At 45.1% G+C, this 17,820-nt stretch overlaps 1 long non-coding RNA gene across 5 annotated transcripts in view; it reads right to left on the reverse strand.

The window, feature by feature from the left end:
- Nucleotides 1-1,836: 1,836 nt before the first annotated feature.
- LOC106730744 overlaps nt 1,837-17,820 on the reverse strand; it is a 31,695-nt gene continuing 15,711 nt past the window's right edge. Inside the window, exons 3-5 of one of the 5 annotated variants that reach the window (XR_004313836.1) lie at nt 9,425-11,226; nt 8,156-8,264; nt 1,837-3,583 (exon numbers count right to left, since the gene is read on the reverse strand). This is a non-coding gene — a long non-coding RNA (uncharacterized LOC106730744). Of the gene's footprint in view, nt 3,584-7,822; nt 8,265-9,424; nt 11,227-17,820 lie in introns of those variants that run through there. The other 4 variants (XR_004313835.1, XR_001367207.2, XR_004313834.1 and 1 more) reach the window with 4 other exon arrangements.

Raw genomic sequence — 17,820 nt, forward strand, 5'->3', positions numbered from 1 at the left:
ATACTTGTAACACATGTTTAACACTCAGGAGAAAAACAAGCAATGGGGATCTCATGCTGCAGTTCAAGACATAGAAGACAGTTATCCAGAGACAGGTGTAGGTGTCAGGTACTCCCTTGTTCTCGACTCCTCCTGTTAAGGCTGATGCTCCTTAGGGTTTTGCTGGGGGATCTTCTCAGTGTACTCATTCTCCCTGGGCAATCTCATTCTTCAGTATTACAGTGATCCCCACCTGTATGTCGGTGACTCTGAAATCTCTGGGGTCCCAGACCCCAGCACCCCTCTGTCCACTAGGCACCTCTGTCTGGAAACCCCTCAGGACACAGTGGATGCTCATTAAGTCATTGTTGAACGCATGGATTGTCTAAACCCCAAAGGTTGGCCTCTCAGGCAGAGGTAAGCCTCTTACTTTTTGGATTTTATCACTCCTCTTTTAATGTTGTTGCTTTGTGAGGCATTTTGGAGTGTTGGAAGGACCACAAGTTTCAGAATTACAACTGCACTCAGATCCTAATCCTGCTCTAACATTTATATCTATTTACCCATCCATGGACTGAAATGGGCAGTATGGAGTCCCAACCAGGGTTCTAGATCTGGTCCTGATGCAAGTCAGCGGGGGAGTTTGGGGCCAGTCCCTTTGCGTTTCTGGGCCTCCAGAGACGGTTGAGTTGCATGATGTCTCAGGTCCTTTCTAACACTCCCCTTTCAGTGTGAAGCATTCTAGCATCTCTGGGTGGGATGCTTTCTTCTAACAAGCTGATAGTTTTTCTGGGAGGGAATACTATAAATCTCAGCAATTTGGCCAGTTCCATTCCATTTCTCTATAGCTTTGCCTAGACCCCTCTGAAGGAGGCTGAGAACTTGTTGTTGGTTTCAACACTGTTCAAAATTCGGGCTTCTGTCATAGTAGGTGAACACGTAGCAGGCTTAAAGATGAAGGTAAAAATACCTCATCCCACACAGACACCTATTTTTGCCAAACTCATCCACTTTCCTTCTTCCCGAAACAGGACTGGCAGAAGCAGCTGTTGCCTGAGCTTATGGGCAAGTGTTTGTCCGCACGGGTGACTGTGCATGAAGGAGCTGGAAGTCCGGGTTGGTAATTGCTTGATAAAATGCCAGATGCATAAATGGCGCATCTAAGTGAGCTGTTACCGTTCTGAGAGTTCACCTCGGCAGGTGCATAGTTATTCTAAAACTGCTTAGGGGCTACTATTTATTTCTGATAGTAAACTAGTTTAAATTTTAATCAAAGTGACATAGGCCCTGGGTTGAAACAAGTCAAATGTGCTAAAAATACTTATCAACACAGCAGCCCAGTGTCTTCCTGACCACCTCCCCCACATCCTGATCGCTAGAGGCAACTGCATTCAAGCCTTTCAGTCCTTCCTTGCAATGTGTACTTTTTTTTTTTAACTATATTTTTAAGTAATATGCTCATCCTGCTGCTTGATTAATGATCTGACATTATTTTAAAAACTTTACTGTAAATGAGGTATTAGATCTCTTACACCCTCTTTTCTTTCTTTAATGCTTCCAACTCCTCCAACAGAGAATTTAAAACAATATTCAGTGTGTTAGATCATTGTGATCACTGAAAGATTGTTCGTGCTAAGCCTAAGGACTATGATTTCACCCTTTGGTTTTTATTTTCAGGTGATTCATGATGGCCTGCTTCCTCCTCCTCCCCCTGCCCCTTCTTCTTTTTCATCAGTTATCTTTGTATCAATTATCTCTGTATCTATGGCTAAACTACACCATTCAACATCCCCTCTGTATAAATTTCCACGTGGTCAAATCAGGTGTCGGTGGGGGATGGAGATAATTTCTCATTCAGCTTGAAGCCTGCTCTGTGTCCAGCTTCATTTTTTTTTTTTTTTTTTTTTTTTTTTTCTGTAGATATTCCTCCAGGAGCCTCTGTCCTCCAGCCCCACTTTGGGCTTGCTCTCCAGGCTCACTGAAAATCTGACTACAGTTCCCTTCATTGTCATCCCAAGAATCTCCCTCATCTTTCTCTTACGTTGCCTCTCCTATTTCCTGGATCCTCTGTCTTCCCCTTTCTCAGTTTACATCCTCATTTTGGTGGGGCATGTTCTCCAAGAATTCCTGAGAAAGCGTACATAGGCAGTAAGTATTTTTTATTTTTTGGAGGGAAGGAAGTAGCTAGGTTTACGTATTGATTCATTTTTGGAGGAGGGACTGGGGACTGAACCCAGGACCTGTGTAGGCTAAGCATGCACTCTATCACGTGAGCCATATCCTCCCCCGACTCTGAAGTAAGCATTTTGAAATCTTGCTTATATGAAAATGTCTATTCTATGCTCACGTTTACTTAGGAACTTTAGGGAATAGTTGAAAATAACTTTCCTTCAAAATTTCCTTTTTGTCTACTAGCTTAGTTTAAGTGACAATGTTGAGAAGCTTGCTGCTATTCTGTTTTCTGTTTGAGGTGAGAAAAGAGGTAATTAAGTTTATTTATTTATTTTAATGGAAGTACTGGGGATTGAACCCAGGACCTTGTGCATGCTAAGGACACACTGTACCACTGAGATGTACCCTCCCACCTCTCCTGCTATTCATATTTCCCATTTCTTGATCTGTAACCTACTTTCCCCCCAGAAGCTTTTGTTTATCCCTAGTGTATTGAAATTCAGCGATTTTATACCTTAGTGTGAATCTTTTTAAAATTCATTATGTTGTGTATTTGATGGGCCTTTTCTGTCTGGGACCTTGTCTTATTCAGTTTCTTGTATTACTTCTTTAATAATTTCTTCTCTATTATTTTTATTTTCTTTTTCTTTCTGGAATTATCATTGGTCAGAAAAATAACTCCCTGGATTGATTCCCTATTTTTTTTTTGTCTTCTTATCTATCACTTTACACATTTTCTCCGATCTTTTGGAAGAGTCCTTCAACTTTATTTTTTACATCTTCCACTGAGTTTATTGTATCTTTAGTTCTCAAGCACTTTTTCTTAATTTTCATGGTTCCTTTTGTTGTTGTTTTTGCATCTTATTCTTGTTTCATGATACAATATTGCTCCCACCTCTCTGAAGACACTGATGAGACTAACCATATATTCATTGGTAGTTTTCTACTTTCTGAATTGCCTCTGCCTCCTCCAGTTTGCTTTATCACTGTTTGTTATCATCTCCATCTTTCATGCTGAAGGGATTCCCTAAGCATCTGAAGTTTTCTGGCTGTCTGCTCTTACTTAAGAGTTAAGTTTGCCGACTGGTAGGCTGCATTTTGGAGTCATCAGATGGCAAGTGGGCTTTTTCACTCACAGCTGGTCACATTCAGAAGACAGAAAATGCAGTGCAAAGGCCACTCTGTAAAGTCCTAGAAACAGGGATCAATGAATTCGTGTGGTAAAAGTTCAGTGTTTTTTCCTTTCATTTAGGGTGGCTTTTCTTTTGTTTCATTCTTGAACTTTGGAAATAATCAAAGGGGTTAATAGATGATTATCCCTTTGAGGTCATTTCAGATGTAGTCTAAAACTTGAAATTGGATGCGAGGTTGGAACTGCAACCCTTTAAGCTTGAGGAGCATCCTCTTTGGGGGGGCGGGCACCAACAACCAGCTGGAAAAAATGAAAAGAAAGATTACTTAGACATTCTGACTACCCAGGGAATTGGGATTAATGCAGTTGTACCAAGCAAGAGTAGAGCTATTATATAATATAAAGCCCTACTGTTACATGATTTTTGTGTTTGACTTTCAAAGGAGCAGCTTCTTGCAATATTGCTATCTGATTACTGCTGTTAACTTGGGAAGCTGTCTGCAAAATGGTAGTTATGTGGGAATAGAAAAATTACAGATACCACTGTCTTTAAATAAGTTGAAATTTCTTCTCCCAGCTTTGAAAACAAGTTTTCAGATTTCAAAGGAAAAGTGCCATATCTGTGCTCCCACAATTTCAGCCATGGCCTGCCATGCAAATGCAGCGAGTCCATCCCAGAACCCTAAGGAAATGCTTTCCTCTCTTCCGTCTGTCCATTTATTTATCCATCCAACCACCTATCCTTATCCTCCCTATTTGTCAGGACCAAGTCTAAGAAGATTTGCTCAACTATTTAATTCTGCAGATTTCTCCTTTCCCTGAGCACCTGCATCATAGCTATTGGCATTATGCGTTCTAGGAAACAGTACATCATGACTTAGCTTGTCCTCGGGTGCAGTCACCAATACAAATGACCCCCAAGGGCTAGGCAGATAATGTAAATGAGGTCTTTTCAGTGAGTCAGCTAACAGAGAGCTCTGGGGACTGGAGTAAATTGGAGCTCCAATGGGCAGTCACACCTTCACCCTAGTCAATTGCTGCCTGGCAGTAATGCAGGTCAAAGGTCCTATATCTTCTAGTTTTTCATAAGAAACCAGATACCCAGCTTTGTATGTGACCTTTTAACATGATCACAAAGACACTATGTAGGACAAACAAAATGAGTGTTTCATACTGTAGATTTGTAGTCTTTGATGCAAGTTTTCTCTCTCCAGGAGGTGACAAGCTCCTTGAGCTCACTGTTTCTGAATTCCCTACAGCAGCTCATGCATTAACCAGCATGCCTAACAGGTGCTTGACAGATGATTTCCAACTTTGCAGAACACCACATCCAAGGCAAACAAAATTATTGCCTCAGCTGACTCTCTGTAGCCTACAGATGGTACAAAGGGAAATCGTCCCCTAAAAATCACTTACGTATTGAAAGCTCCCCACTCTGCCCCCAAATCTGGTGGTTCTTGATGTATTTGTCTGGCAAGTGTAAATGAAATATGAATGTGTTCTCTGCCATCTTTACATAAAACTCTCTCTCAGCTTCACCCTTCCATTCTTCTACAGCGACTGCTAATAGCACAGTAAACTCCCTGCCTCTTTTTTTTATCATCTCGCTGGCTTCTCCCGCATCCTTCCACATATCCTGGTCCTGAGGACTCACTCTCAGTAATAAGCCAACAGTGACCTCTGTGATGTTACGTGCGATGGTGCTCATCAGCCCTTCCCACCCTCTTACCTGACTTGTCACATTTGATGCCGTTGATTATTTCCTCCTTGAAACTCCTTTATTCCTTTTTTGGGGGCTCTCCTGCCTCCTGAATCTACTTCCATCTTCCTGGAGACTCATCCTCAGACTCTTTTTCCTATCCAGTTCCTAAAAATGCCAGTTTTCTGGAGGGTTTGTTCCAGGCCCTCTCCCTTTCCCTCCACACAGTCACCCTGGATGACCTCACGCTCTCCCATCACTCTCCCCCCCGACCACCCCGTGATGCCCGACGATGCCGACGACGCCCAGCCCCGCCACCTCCGCTCCAGGCGCATCTGGTCAGCTGGCTTCCAGCAGTGTCTGTCTCCATTGATACTTCAGACCCACACGTCCAGGGCTGAGCTCATCATCCCCACTCCGCCCGCTGCTTCCTCTCTCCCTGCATCTCTGTTCTTTGTGCGAAGCGTGCCATCCACCTAGCGGCCCGCACACCGATTTCACAGCTCCCTCCCAGTGCCGGGCTGCCAATAAGCATGAAAAGGGATGTGCTTGAAACACCAAGAAAACAGAACCAGGGTGCCAAAAAATTATTTGGGAAGAGTTTAGTGTTTTTAAAAAAAGTATCTATGTAGCCATCCCTAGGATAAAAAGGAGGCTTTTTGGAATTCCTCACACCTATTTTATTCTGAGTGATGTATACAGGGTGGTGGGTGGGCACTTTTTCAGGGCTTAGAACCAGTAATAAGCTCTTACTATAGCCCTGGTCATCCCCAGCCACCCCCTCTTCACACCCAGTTGGTCCCTAAGACCTTTTGATTTTGCCTCATTGACAACAGGTGAGCCAGCTCTAACGGAATCTTACAGCTTTTTCTGCCTGTTCCCCAGATTGTGACAGCAGCCTCTTCACAAGCTCCCCCTCCCCGCCGCCCGTCACAGAGCTGAGTATCTGCTTCCTGTATGTCACTCTCCTGCCTAAAACTTTTCCATTGCCACTTAGCACCTGGAAGGGAAGTCCAGCTACTGAGCCTCGCCGCCACGGTCCCGCGCACACTGCTCCCCCCCGACCCGGCCTCCCCCGCGCCACACGCTGCTTCATCCTAGCCTTCGCTCTGGGCTGTCCCTGCTTACTCCCCTCCCCCGAGCCCCCAGACGCTCAGGCCCGCGTGAGAAGTGGGGAAAAAAAAAGTCAGAAGCATTTAAACCCCTGGTCACCAGAAAAGAAAGAAACATCCCCCTACTCTGCCTCTGACAAGTTTCCAAAGGAGGAAGAGTCAGACACACAGCAATGGACCTCGGCCAAGGAACCATTTCCTTTTGCCTTTGAAATTGTCTTTTGGTCCTAGCTTTTGTTCATCAAACGCAGGTAAATGCATTCCCGGGGCCACATGCAGAAGAGGCCCATTGTCTTCTTTCTCTCAATGCCCCGCTCAGTGCGAGCATCTTCATGTCACCAGCCACGAGCCAGCTGCTCAGCTGACAGAACCCGTGTCTGCTGTAAACAGGGCCCCGGGAGAACGCTCTGTGCACCTCCGGTCAGGGCTCAGCCCTGGCCGGGGAGGATGGCATCGCTCACTGGAGCCCCAGCCTCTCCTCTCCCCAGCACTGTTTGCCCATTCTCACCAGGGGAGCGGGGAGGTGCGAGAACACAGAGGAGCGGGGCTGTTTGTTTTCTTCTTGGTGTTAACAATACAACATCTGTTCCCCAGCCTGGCAGCTGGACCGAAGTGAAATGATGTGAGCATTCATTGCCCTCTGGCTCAGGGGGTGGAGGGGGAGAAGGAAGGAGGGAGGGGTGCGGCGGGGGCTGAAGCCTCCCTGAGCAATAAGAGCAGCAACACTAATGAGGAAATCTTCAACGCCAGTTGGCAGGCGGGGCCACAGAACCCACAGAGTTGATGCTCCGGCTGATCCACACGCTGCAAGGAATGCCCTGAAGACAGGTCTGTGTACCTTTTTAAAAGAGTCACCCAATTAAAAGGCTAGTGTTTACCTAGTCAATATCTGTTTTGGCTCACGCACTTTGACAGAAAACATTTTTGTTTACCTAAGAGCGAGGCTGAGAGTGGCGGAGAGTGAAGAAGGAGAGTGAGAGCTGGGGAGAAAGCAAGCAGCAAGGGGACAGGGGAAGCCCCGGCCTCGAGTTCCTCCTCCTCCTCTGCTGCTGGGCGCTGCCACGCCCCAGAGCTCAGGCGGGGAGCCTCGTCCCCCCTCCATCTAGCCTCGCTCTGAGTGTTTCCATCCAGTCCAGTGACCATTCATGCCCACCCCCCGTTTACACTTCTAGCTCAGACCTGGCCCCTGCATCGCAGCCTCACGTAGCCGACTGCCCGCTTGTCATCACCCATCCGGTATCTGAGGGCATCGCCCGCCAAGCATCCCCCAGATGACGTTCCAATGTCCTCCATCTTCCCAACTTGTTCTTCCAGAGTCTTCCTCTTCCCAGTTCATGGTGACTTCATCCTTCCCAGGCTCTCCTGTGACTCCCACATCCCACAACAAGACTGGTGGCGAATGCTGTTTGATTTTTACCTTCCAAATGAAATCCAGAACCCAGTGACTTCTCCCCACTTTGAGCACAGTCGCCCTCCAAGCCATCATGAGCTCTTATCTGGATTACTACAGCAGCCTCCTGACCCCTCTGCTTCCCGCTGAGTGCTCCCCTCCCAGCCTGGCTGCCTCTTCTCACCATAGCAGTCAGAGCCGTCCTATAAAACTGTAGTTTATTATCATTCTTTTTTAATTAAAAAAAATTTTGAGGGGGAAGGGTAATTAGATTTACTTACTTATTTATTTATTTATTTACTTAATGGAGGTAGCAGGGATTGAACCCAGGAACTTCGCGTGCTAAGGAGGTGTTCTACCACTGAGCTATACCCTCCTCCCTGAAAACTGTAGTTTAGATCAGGTCAATCTTGCTGTTCAAATCCCCAACAGCTGCCCTTCTCATGCAGAATAGAAGCCACAGCCCTCACAGTGGCCTGCCAGGCTCTCCCTGTGACTTGTCACGCTGTTGCTTTGCTGACTCTGCTCTGGGAGACGCCAGGTCCACCCCCAAGACTCTTCCTGAAGTGCTCTTCCCTTAATTCTTGCTTACCCTACTCTCTCAGCTTTAGGCCTTGATCTCAGCATTTTCTCATCTCCTTTCTTGGTCCATTTTTCTCCATAAGACTTACTCGCCTCACAAGTTACGTTGATTTTGCTTATTGCCTCTTCCCACGGAGCAGGCACGTGGCACAGGAGGAGGGACTTTTGCCTGTCTTGTCCTCTGCTGCAGCCCGGCACCTGGAACAGTGTTTGGCACATAGAGCACACTCAATACACGTTTAATGAATGATTACATTGATGAATAAACAAATAAGTGGGTGCATGACTGCTTTTTTGGGGGGGGTAATTAAGTTTATTTATGTATTTATGTATTTTTAAATGGAGGTGCTGGGGATTGAACCCAGGACCTCATGCAAGCTAAGCACGCACTCTACCACTGAGTGATACCTTCCCCAACTGACTCTGCTATTTTTTTGGAGCAGAATGGCTGGACCACAGAGGCTCACCCACACCCTCTGCATCAGTGAGAAAGTGTTTGTTGAGTGTTTATTCTGGGTGTTAACACCTCTCCTCCCTTGCTGACATGGGCCAGGAAGGCAAGGTAGACTCTTTACTCCTAGGGACCCATTACGGCTTTTGGAAAAGGGATTTGGAACTGATTCTAGGGAAGGAAATGAACAAAGGCTTCCATTTCCATTTGTAGAGCTCCCTCCTGCTCCTTTGTACAGATTGGTGGATATTAAGGACCTCTGGGCAGAGGCAATAGATTACTGATGAAGGCGACATGGGAAGAACTGTCACGCACTCAGACACGTGCAGATGGTGAAGGATGCGAGCATCATGCAAACGGAGCAGATGACAGCCCTCTCCTCTGCGATCTCCCTTGGGGCTACCTGGGCCCTGGGCTTTGCTTCTAGACTCATCAACTTTCTACCCTTTCGGGACCAGGGTTGAAAAAAGGGAAACACGATAAAATGGTCTTCCTCTGTGTCAGCCAGAGAGTCTTCTCTTTACACAATACGCTGAGAACTTCCATCTTCATCCCTTGTGCGTTTTTGGAGAGCCAATCACATGCAAGGAACCTGTGCTAAGGGTGAGTGATATTAAAGCCAGCTCTAATACAGCCCGGCGAGAGCTGTGAAACGTTAATGTCACTAAAGCAACACCCCAAAGCAGTAGGCAGAGATTATTCCCTTTCCGCAGATTAGAAAACAGATTTGGAGATTACGTTGCTCAGGAATACCTGGGGGTTGGGGGGAGGGTATAGCTCATCAGAGTGAGCGCCCAGCATGCATGAGGTCCTGGGTTCAATCCCCAGCATTTCCATTAAACAAATAAGCAAATAAATAAAACTAATTACCCCCCCCAAATTAAACAAACAAACAAACAAAGAATACCTGGGGATTAGAAGAGCCCTGGAGACTGGATTTGACCCCAGATGTTCTGTGTGTTATTCAGAGGTGCCTTCCTCAACGTTTCATATACCAACACAGATTGTCACGCTAGCTCATGGCCCCCATCCACCTGGTCCAGAGCAAAATGGTGTATGAGATGGGTTCGTCTTTATCTCAAAGTCCGCCTGCTAAGGCTGGGGGCAGGACCCAGACTCCTTTGATAATCTGTTAGGTCTGTCATTCGTGAATTTATCCCTTCCCTGCCACTTGCTAGTGAAGTGACACTGACGTCGTTAATTAACCTCTCTAAGCCTCGGGTCCTCATTTGTAGTATGGCAATCATGGTAGTAGTTCCTACAGCAAAAGGCTGCAGTAGGGACTGACGGACGCGTGGCTGTAAAGCCCTGTCCCGGCTTGCTAGGGCTGCCGTAGCGAAGGTCCTCAAACCGGCGCTTAGACAACAGAAACTTCTTCCTCACGGTTCCAGGGGGTAGAACCCAAGATCAGGGTGTCAGCAGGACTGCTTTCTTCTCATGTCTCTCTCTTTGGCTTGCAGGTGGTAACTTCTTGCTTTGTCCTCACGTGGCCTTTCCTCTGTGCACACACACCCCTGGTGTCTTTTTGTGTGTCCTAATCTCTTTTCATAAGGACACCAGTCAGACCGGATTAGGGTTCGCCCTGATGATCTCATTTGAACTTGACCACCCCTTTCAAGGTCCTATCACCCATGCAGTTACATTCTGAGGTTATGGGGCTTAAAGCTTTAAGAGAAAAATTCAGAGGGAACATGGTTCAGCCAATAAAAGCACCTAGAACAGTGCTTAACACATAGTATGTTAAAAAAAAATAAAAATAAAAGCTAACATCTTGTCTGGATCTCTGTTCTCAGCCTCTGCTGCTTTTCAGGGGCCGTAAGTTTTGTAAGTTCATTGCCATGTGAACACAATAGCACTTCCCTTTCTTGTTCTAAATGCATCTCTCTCAAGCTTCCAGAACACGTCCTAGTCCGAGTGTTTTTATACTATTGGGTTTTGGAAGAGTCTAAGTTTATTCTCTCCTTAGCCTTTGGAATCTCCTAGAGTTTGGTGTCACTCACTCTCAGCTTTTAGCCTTCCAGACAGAGTGGTCCCATGCACAGCAGGAAGATCCTGGCCTGGGAGTCAGAAGATCGTGGTTCAAACCTCAGCTCTGCTACCAGCCAGCTTTGGGAAAGTCTCCTCAACTTTCTGAGCCTTTGATCTTCCAGATGGGGATGGGGAGAATGGGTGCTGTTCTAATGTTCAGTGATCATGAAGTAGGACATGGTAGTTAAGAGTGTGGGCTTTGGGCTCAAGGCAGATGTGGGTTGGAATCCCACCTCTGTCGCTTTCCAGCTGGGTCTCCTTGGGAGTGACTTAAACTCTTTAAGTTCCAGTTTCTTCATCTGTAAAATGAGGAGAACAGCAGTATTCCCCGCTGAATAAGGTGGCTGTGAGCCTTCGTATGCACACAGAGTTCCCTTAGCACAATCCCCTCGGGTAAAAAGCTGGCACATCCTAAGTGTGCAAAGTCCCTTCGTGGCTTCATCCTTTTCTCCAGCCAACTTCCCTTGTGAGTTTGTACAGACGGCCGCTGTCCAGAGCCACAAGCGCTCTCCACGCCAGGTGCAACAAGAGTCTGGCTTTGTTCAAAGGAAGAGTAATGTTTTCTGTTGTGTTTCTGGTTCATGGTGATGTTCAGCACTTTTGTTTGACTTTTTGGACCAAAGCAGTACATTGATTTTCAAGCTCTCTGCTGGGTCAGAAATGGAAAAATTCATCAGCAGCCTGAAAAGACACACAACAGTGAGACTGCTCAGTTAAGGCCTCCATCATGATCAGGATATGAAAACCAGTGTCTGCAAGATTCTTTTCATTGCATTTCATTTTCATACTTTTTATAGCCTTTGCTTAAAGCAAAGTGCTAGTGATTTCTTTTTAAACTTTGGTCTAAACTTCATTGCAGTGTATAATATAAACTAATATTAACAGGTAGCAATATTAACCTTGCAGTCTTAAATCCATCTTCCTTTCCATCCTTAGGTCAGGTGCTATGCTCCCATCCTTGCTAGTCAAGGCAAATATTTAATAAAAACGTCTTGGCTCCATCTGAAAGGCTGACAGACCTCTGAGTCATAGATCTTTTATCTTAATAGCTCTTGAGACAGTTTCAGGACGAAGTGGTTGAAGGTGGTGGTAACAAAGTGGAGACTCCTTAAAATTAATGCCATTTTCAAATAGAGTGAAATAACCGTTAAGATTCAGTTGGGAGAACATTCTGATGTCCCAGGTTTATTCTGCTTCAATTGTTGTAAAAAATCATAGATTTCAACGCAGCTGAAGCGGTTTTCCTAAATGTTCTTTAAAAATACTCCTGGCATTTTGTGAAGAGAAAGTGTAAGTTTATTGTAGCTAAAGGGATGTCAAAGACTCACCTAAATTTGATCACCAGATGACAGTCTGTTGAGTGTTTGAGCTGTTATGGCTCATGGAAGTCTGTAATTTTCTTGGCTAACTATTGTAGCCTCCTTCAACAATTTCTTACACAACAGGGCTGCCCTAGTCTGGATATTCTGTCTCGTTGTCATTCAGTGCAGCTGTTAATCTGGAAGCGTGGCACCCAGAGTTGAACTTGCCACTTCAGATGTGGATTGACCTGAACAAAATAAAGCGGTACTTCTACAGTCCCTCCTTGGAATTTTATACTTCCATTAATCCTGGCCACATCAGGGTTAGTTCGTCAACCACATCGCAGTTTTGATTCACAACATCTCGGAGTCAGCCAGAACCTGTAAAATATCTTCTGTTGTTTCTTTCTCCTGAACAAGAGTAGTTTTTTAAACTTTCTATTTTGAAACAACGATGGATTCTCAGGATAATGCAAAGAGATCCCAAGTTCCTATTCCTCCAGTTTCTCCCAATGGTCACTTCTTACTTAACTATAATACAATAGCAAAACCAGGAAATTGGCATTGGTTCCACGGGTGGGCATGGTTCTTTGCCATCCTTTCTACTTTTTTTTTTTTTAATTGAAGTACAGTCAGTTATAATGTGTCAACTTCTGGTGTACAGCATAATGTCCCAGTCATGCCTGTCTACTTTTTGACTTTAAAAATCTGAGTTCATTAAATAACAAATTCTGTTACTATGTAAATTTCTTCAAACGCCATCCTCTTTCTCCTCCATTGGGATAGTTTATGATTAAATTGTCAGAGTTGAATTTTTTAGAGCTTCTCATTTCACTTCCCTTTTTAAACACTTTCTTAATACCTCCCCTAACCAAAGACAAAAACCAAAAAAAACCCCTCCCTCCTCCCTATAACAGTGTCCTGATTATATCAGTGAAGTGGTACCAACATTCAATTACTCAAACTAAAATTTTTGTAGATGTTTTTGCTCCTCCCCTTCACTTATACTTTATGTCCAGTTCATTAGCAGATCTTACCAATTTTGCTTTTAAAATTTATCCCGAAGCTGACTATTTCTTACCACCCCTACCATGACCACCTTGGTCTGCGTTCCCGTCACGCTGGCCTCCGCCATGATCTCTGGCCTCCCACCTGACCTCTTAGTCCTGTGCTTGCCACCCTAGACTGTTCTCCACAGAAAACGCAGAGCAGTCCCTTCAAGAACTAATTTAAGCCATTAGCGCCATTCTGCTCAGCACCTCCAAGGGGTTAAACACTTACTTACGCAGCCCTTCTCATATGCCAAGGATGTTACTGCTTTATGTGTATTAACTCACTTAACCCCCACCACCACCAGAGGCAGCTTCTAGTACGATCTGCATCGTATAGATGAAGACTTTCTATCTGAGAGAGTTTAAGTGACTTCTCCAAGGTCACACAGCTATTATCTGGAGGAGCCGGGAGGAGACTTGGGCAGGCCGGAGGGAGACGGCACGTGCACTGTTTGCCTTTGGAGGAAGTCACGATGCAGAGCCCACACTTAAGGGGTGGGAGCTATCGCCCACCTCCTTGAGGCAGGATTATTTACTTAAATTATTTGGAATTCTTCTTCATGGGAGATTTGCCTCTTTTCCATGTATTTATTCAATCATTTATTTATGCCAGTATGGACTCAGAGATATTTATGTTACAACGTGGGTTATAATTCAGTACTACTTAACTTTGTTGCTCAGTTTATTCCAGTTCTGGCCATTGGGAGTGCTTTCAGTTTGCTCCCATGTCCCTTTGACATGCTCCCATGAGTGTGGGGGTTTTTGTGTTTTGTTTTCGAGCACTTCCTTGCTTTCTGCCCCTATGAGATAGTTCAAGCTTATCTTGTGTATTTCCGGCCCTAGTTCTACGATCAGCCATTTCTCCAAAGAGCTTACTCAATGTTATAATACCACTTAGCACTATTTTTTGAAATTACATACTTATTTGTATATTTGCTTTTTTGTCCCTCTCTCCTTTAACTACACTGAAAGTTCCAGGAGAACCAGAAATGTGCTTCATTCAGTGCTGTGTTCTAGCCGTGGTATAATGCCTAGCAATTCTCAAGTCAGTTTTGTTGTATGCATTTCTGACCATGGGACCAATGATCTTTTTTCTCTGAACTTTAATTGGCTCTCTGGAAGTTGGGACTATTCCACTCATCATTTCCTTTTTTAGCTATTCATGGTGATTTTTCCCTAAAATTTTCCCCATCTCTACAATCCTGATGACTCCTTCCTTGTTGATCAAAATTAAGTCTAGAATAGCAGATTCTTTATGGCTTCCTCAATTCTGTGTGCAGGAGAAGAATTTAGAGGACTTCGGCTTTTAGGGGGAAAAAAAGATACTTGCAGTAGATTTCCAGATAACTGAAAGCAGTCCCTCATCAGGTCCATCTCAGTCCAGCCGTGTCATTACCACCGGTTTTCCTTGTCTTTCCCCTAAACGGTCCCCTCGGGCTTTCGTCTTTGAGTTCCTGGATGTTCAAGATGTGCTGTGTCCGCTAGGTCCAGCAAATCTGCAAAAGCATAGGGCCATGTTGCAATTACCAGACACTGTCCACTAAGTCTCTAGAAAATCCTAAGTCTGTATTTCCAATCTTATATGGAAATTTCCAGTTTATTTTGTTACTTAAACTCTGGTATTACTACTGAAGTCTACTACAGTCATCTCTCATTATCCACAGAAGGTTGGTTGCAGGACCCCTGTGGATGCCAAAATCCGAAGATGCTCAAGCCCCTTGCATAAAATGGGGTAGTATTTGCATGTTACCCAGGCACATCCTCCTGGATACTTTGAATCACCACCAGATTACTTATGATACCCAATGCAGGGTAAATTCTATGTGAATAGCTGCCAGCTCGTGGCATATTCAAGCTTAGCTTTTTGTAATTTTCTGGAATTGTTTTCCTGAATATTTTCAATTTGCTCTTGGCTGAATCCACAATGCAGAACCTAAGGTGGGCCAAGGGCCGGCTGCACGTGGGCCCTCTTCTCAGCCTTTCTCTCTGTGGTCTTTCTTTGGAACTCTTAACAGTCTTTTATAGAATCTGGCTCTGTACTTGCAGCTGGGGATATCTCCTCAGTCTTCAAATGCTGGTTAAAACCCCATTTTTTCATAGAAATGAGTACCTCTTGCGTCATCTTCTTCCTGGTTCTTACTAGGCTTACTGTAACTTCAGCCAGAAGGTCAGCCTCTTTTGTTAGCGATAGAGCAGAATGCTCAGTCCTGTGTGTCTTGTTTGTTTGCTTGTTTGTTTGTTTATTTTTGGCATCTTTCTCTTCCTACATTCTGAGATGGACTTGGGAGGTTGATAGTGATAGGGGATAGGATAAAAGATAAAGTCGGCAAGAAGTACGTGAGACGCCAGGGTAGGGCTGACATTTTAGATAGAATGGCCAGGGAAGGCTCCACGAGAAAGGGACTTTGAGAAAGTGCTGAAGGAACTGAGGGAGCGAGCCACGCGGTTGTCTGAGGAAGAGCTTCCCCGACAGAGAGAACAGCAAGAGCAAAGGTCCTGAGGCAGGAGCAAGCCTGACACGGTCTAGTCACAGCAAGGGAGCCAGTGTGGAGGGAGCAGGGGCTTGTGAGCTGCTGAGACCGAAGCCCTGAAGGACCCGCGCATCAGGCTTTCTAGGGGAGGGGCAGCTTCTGGAGCTGAGAACACACCGGGGCTGCTCTGCCATGTTGATCTGGGGGCCCCGTGAACAGATATCTTAACCCGCTTCCCTTTCTCATCTCCTGCTCAACTGTTCTGAGCTAGATTCGTGACCTTTGATAAGTGCCTCCGAGCCTGCGTTGTGTCTTAACTTCATTCCTGGCACCATCTTGTGTCCAACTCTGTGTGTCCTTTTTCTTTCTCTCTAATACTTCTTGTTGTAGCCAGTTCTGGTTTATGTTGTCTTTCAGGTAAGTCGCTTCTTGGCTTCTTCTGAATGAGGATAGGTGCACAATGCGTAAGTGGAGGGATGGGGTAGCGATGTCTCCATGATGGTGTCTTCAGAACAGGATGGATTTTTATCCATCCAGCTGAACTTGGGGGCTGGCTGCCCTGTCTTTGACTTTCTGCTCCTTGGGGTTCAGCACGAGGCTACGGCTTTGGAAGGGACTGCAGTTGATTCTTGTTATTTGTAGTAGTTACGGCTCAATAAAGGCTCAAACACTCAACAGAGCAGTATTGAACCATTGCCCAGAGGGGATAACCAGGTTAGGATGTAGGCATCTCTGGTCTTACACAACTTTTTTTATTAACCAATCAATACATACTTGTTTTATGTGCATTTCTGTTTAAAGACACCTTATTTAAGACATACTGTTGATTCATTACCATTGAACTCACAGCCAGCAGCGCTATAACTCACGCCTGAACGAAGCTTATCTAACGCATGTATTTTCAACGTTGGGTGTAACACAGCCTTCTTGTGCTTAGGAATTTTAGACAGCACCTCAGCACTATGCTTGGGGACCATTTTAAACAGTGAAATCATTGACAAAAGCACAAAACTGTGAAAAAAATATGGCACAAAATAACCACAAAAAAGGATTCTTGCCCACAGTATAGGGCTGAAGTAAGAAAGTGAGACATAACCTAGTTTGGCCTTAGCTGTGAACTTGTACATCAAGAGACTCAAACTTTTCTCCACTCTGCACAGGTCTGTGAATGACTGGAACAGTGCCTTTAGTACTGATTTGGGGGTAACAAACAAATTTTATAAAGTAGGCAATTTTGCAAGTACAAAATCCATGAATAATAAGATTGACTGTATTGAAGAAAAATCTTGTTACCTTTAAAGCAGACCAGAGTAATCCCAGTTTTGTGATATATGTCAGCAAGACAGAGAACTCTTCGGGGGAGGATATAGCTTAACTGGTAGAGTGCATGCCTAGCACGCACAAGGTCCTGGGTCCAATCCCCGGTACCTCCTCTAAAATAAATAAATAAAAAAGTGAACCTAGTCCCCACCCCACCACACCCCCAAAAGAGACTGCGAGCTCTTTATTTGTTTTCTGGGTTAATGAGAACTTCAGGTAATCTTTGAGGCATATTTACCCCAATATGAAAAATGCAATTTATAGTTCAAGTTTATACACAAGCTGAGCGGGCAGACCCTGCGGCACTGGCACATGCAGATTATTCTCGCTATTTGGAACAAAGAGCCTCTATTGGGAACACTTGGCAGATGGATCTGAAAACTTGCTCCTCGAGAGTTTTTCCTACGGAAGTTAAGGAAGCACAAGGTATGATCAGAGTGGCCTGTTGGATAAGAAATTCCTTGAAGCACTGTGGTCAAGAGGAGAGTAAAAAAAAAATCCAGCCTCTTACACAGACAGGTCCTTGCTCTCGCGAGAGTCAGGACCTCACAAAGAACTGGCCCCGAGACGGCTGCCCAGACGGGCTGGGGCAGAGCAACAGGAAGCAAGAAGCGGGCTCAGCAGACGGTTTGCTCTTCCTGATCCCCCCTCGGCCTACATCTGTGGTTTCCACCACTCTCCCAGGTGTCGGTCTCAGTCCGGTCATCCCTGGTGCCCCTTGCCCTCGACTCCACTGCCAGGCGCGTTCTCTCTGTTCTTCCCCTTGAATCTCCTTCTGGCTTTCTGTGCCCACAGACACCATCTCATTAATGCTCTCCCTTCATGAAAGGTCTCCAGACCTATTGCCACAGACGTCTAACATTTTTCTCCACCTCTAGCCTCAATGCCCTTCAAGCCAAATTCTTCCTGAAAGAATCCTTTACTCAAAAACCTCTGGACTCCCTGATCTACTAATTCAAATTCAAACATCTCTGACTTCAAACTCATCTACCTCCATTTGCAGCTCTTCTCAAAGTGACCCCAGATGCTTTTTCTAGTCTTACCAATCACGACTCTTCTAAATGTGCTCATATCCTGTAAGCAAAGTGTCTTCCCTGGTGTTTTCAAAGCACACTTAAATTTTCTAACCCC

Source organism: Camelus ferus, chromosome 21 (genome assembly GCF_009834535.1).
Source record: "Camelus ferus isolate YT-003-E chromosome 21, BCGSAC_Cfer_1.0, whole genome shotgun sequence".
Classification (NCBI taxonomy): domain Eukaryota; kingdom Metazoa; phylum Chordata; class Mammalia; order Artiodactyla; family Camelidae; genus Camelus; species Camelus ferus.